The sequence below is a fragment of the Lactuca serriola genome, chromosome 1 (assembly GCF_051521515.1).
Source record: "Lactuca serriola cultivar US96UC23 chromosome 1, Lser_US96UC23_V15, whole genome shotgun sequence".
NCBI classification, from domain to species: domain Eukaryota; kingdom Viridiplantae; phylum Streptophyta; class Magnoliopsida; order Asterales; family Asteraceae; genus Lactuca; species Lactuca serriola.
The window spans coordinates 224,664,384-224,668,052 of NC_136408.1; the positions used below are offsets into that span (position 1 = coordinate 224,664,384).

The 3,669-nt window shown below is 33.0% G+C and overlaps 1 pseudogene; it reads right to left on the minus strand.

The window, feature by feature from the left end:
• Positions 1 to 785: 785 nt before the first annotated feature.
• Positions 786 to 3,368, minus strand: LOC145066236 (uncharacterized; annotated as a pseudogene).
• Positions 3,369 to 3,669: the final 301 nt, after the last annotated feature.

Consider the following 3,669-nt stretch of genomic DNA (forward strand, 5'->3'; position numbering starts at 1 on the left):
ACATAGTTTGTATGACATCAAAATGTATAACAAAACTTTAAAAGACATGACTCTAAAAGCCCCATCTTCTCAAAACCTGCAGGTGTACCTGTGTACCGGTTCCCTGAGAATACAAGTGGTTTTGATAGTGTATCAACGTTTAAGTTGGTGAGTTCATAAGAATGTTTTTGTAATGAAATCTTGTCTTTAAATCTTTGAAAGTGTTTGTATGTTTCTCAAGAAAATCCAATATTTCTTTTACTACAAGAAAAATAGTCTTTTACAACGCGCACTGTGTGTCGTAAAAACGGACAGACGACATACAAATGCACGTCAAGGAAGGCCCTATCATAACGAGAGACGACCCGCGCATTTACAACGCATTTATGACATGCAATGCGTATCATTAATACCCCTGTCAAGAAAGGTCATGTCATAAATGAAGATGACACACATTTTTGCCTATCGTAAATTTAAATGTTTAAAAAATATATTTATATATTTATTAATTGTTAAATTAAATTTGCATTTAATGTCTCATAATAGAAATAAAATATCATATACAAATAATACAATCCATTGCATAAAATTAAATGTCATAAAATTCTATTTCTTACAAAAAAAAATTGTTTTCCATTGCAAAGAATACAATCCATTGCATAAATTGAAATGAAGTATTCCACTATCACATACCCACCAAAATAAAATTGTTTTCCACTACTTGAAGCCAATCAGCAAGAACACTGATGGTTTAGAAGGATCCCGTGAGAAATATGTTGTGAAGAAACAAGGTTCATTTCCCTCCATTACTTTTTATAATGACACATGTGGCGACAATCCATCAAGAGATCCAGCCCATTCTCTGTATTTCTGAAATAAAATTCATCAAAAAGAAAAAAAAAAAGTTAATTAAGATAACCATTTTTTTAGAACTAGTTACAAGAAATAGCAATCTACATTTATCTATTTGTACTTTCATTTTTTTCTTGCAATTAACCCTTTATAGTTATCTTTTGTTGCAGTAATATATGATTTCCAGAAATGCCCTTAGTTTCGTACCCATTCAGCCAGAAATACCCTTTATACTTACCTTTTATTTTCTAATGAAGGATCAAACACTTTCCTGAAATCTTTCAGCAGGTTGAGGATCATTTGGATTCTTATCTGGATCAACTTGGTGTGCCTGTTCCAAAAACAACCTTATAGTTAATAGTCACAAAGAATAATTTATTCACAGGAAAATAACAATTATAAAATCTGAACTTTCAAAAGCGGTGGAGTTTTACATTATATGTGACCAGCATGATATGAGCCATAAATAGCTTCAAACAATGATCTTGTATCAACAAAAGCATCCCATTTAACCGAAATATAATTATTCCTTGAGTCAACCGCTTGACCAGCCCAAATGAACATCTCAACATGTGTAACTAATATCAACATATCCTCTGGCAACAGGTCATCTTGGTCAAAGTTGTAAAGTTCTTCAATCTTAACTAATAATAATAATAAGTAAGGAAATCTAGATGTCTACAGTGATACTTTGGTGCTAGTGAAACTTTGTTTCCCTCCAAATCCAAGCCAAAACGTTGATCAACTTTCTGTTCCTTCATTTTGGAATTTTGCTTTCACCCCATGCTGATCAAAGATAACATAAAAAAATCAACAAAAAAGTATTTGATTATTGAATTCTTTCTTTTTTCACATTAATTGTTGTCTGAATAAGGGCATTATACCTTTAAAGAATCAACAATTTTAGTTGCCCATTCTTGCTGTTCAAAAGTACTCTGAGTACCTTTCTAGATATATACATGGGAACCAGATTGTATAATGAAGCATTCATATGAATTCAAAGATAAAATTTGAATTCATAACATTAATAAAAGTATAAAACCTTGTTTCTTGGAAGAGGCAATGCAACTAAACAAAGTCTGAGTCGTTCACCATCTTTAACAATAAGCACCAAATGTGAGTCACAAAAGTCAACATCTTCAATCACCAAGTCATTGTCATCAATAAATATATTCTGTAACATTAAAAAAAAGGTAAAAAGAAAGTCTTTTTTTTTCATTAAGAAAAAACTACATACTCAAAAGAAAGTCTAACCTCCCACTTTCTTGGACTTGAAGAGGGAAGAGGGCTACAAAGGATATAATGGTAATTTACTGATTGCCCATCTTTGTTAGCATTAGTAAAAAGATAAAGATAGCCTTGATGATGCTCGATAATGCAATGAGCACAAGCTTCACTTTCCCACACGAATGTTAAACCAGAGAGAGGATCAGCTGCATTGATCAGAAAAAACCTAAAGAATTTGAAGTTTGAATGGTTCTTTAAAGAAAAATAAATGAAATAAAAGAATTGAAACCCATAAAGAGTATAATAATACCTTTAAATGTATGGTTAAAAACACATAAACAGCCACAAACTTAAAATCCTTTGTATGTCTGATGTTAACATGCACATTTTCTTCAGGTTATTCTAAGAGTATCACATCATCCTTTGATCCAAGCTTGCTACAATATATCCTAAAATCATACAAGAAATATACAAAGTTTAACTTAAATATGAGATATAGAAATTAAAAAAAGTTGTATATAATTATATAGGACACCTGTAGGGCTTCTTTTTTTGATCAGTGACAACATATAGCAATGCTTGACCCCCTTTAGCCCATGCCACATTACAGACCCAATCATCTTGTGGCTTACTACAGAGAGAACCTAAATTCAAATCTCTAGGACATAATTTGATGAAATCAATGTCTTTGCCATACATGGTGTATTCAATGAATCAATGATTAGGTGAGACTTCTGATACCTCTTCATATGCATAACCTAAATCAAGTCATGTTAATAGATTAGATGAAGTGGAAGAGAATTAGAGATCATTATGAGATGTTGAAATGATACTGGAATTGGAATTACCCCCAAATATTTCTACTTCTTGATTGTAATCAATGAGTTTTTGTTCAATCCTCTTCCAGCAGATCAAATCGAACCCACCTGTTAGACTTTTATGTGAAATGATCACTTCGTTTAGGCTAGCTAATCTTCTACAAAGTACTGGATATTGTTTCCCTTCCTCTACTCTCCTGTAATACAACCTGAATTCCTCCTCCAAATTGCCAAAGAAGAAGACAGAATTTGAACTCGGATCCAAAAGAAATCAACAAGCTTCATATGAAGTGCAAATGGAAAATGAAGGTACCAGACCCCCTAACAAAATGGAGGAATGGAGAGCTAAGAAGATATGCAAGACGCCATTTTTTATTGACGTTTGGATTGAAGGCGATCGGTGTCTTCTAAAACAACTTCAGTATACTTCTCTTCTTGTTCCATGTATACGTCCATGTTACGCATCGCTACTTTATCGTTGAGACTGGACATACAGCTTTAGTAAACCAAATACATTTATTGTTACCTTTTAGAATGTTCAGGGGAGATGTAGAAGGGCTGAGATACAAGGACAAAGCAAGGGAAGGTGACATACGACAATGAAGAGGAGAGAATAAGGAGAGTAAGGAGTCACATAACCTTCAATCGAAGGTGTTTTGATTGAGAGGAGTTGTTGGATCTCTCTGAACAATTTATTGAGATGTGATTCAAAGCCCTAGTTCTTTTCATCAAATGGCGCTAATGAAAACATATAGAGACTTGGTGACATCATGGATAGAGAAGAGTATTGTCT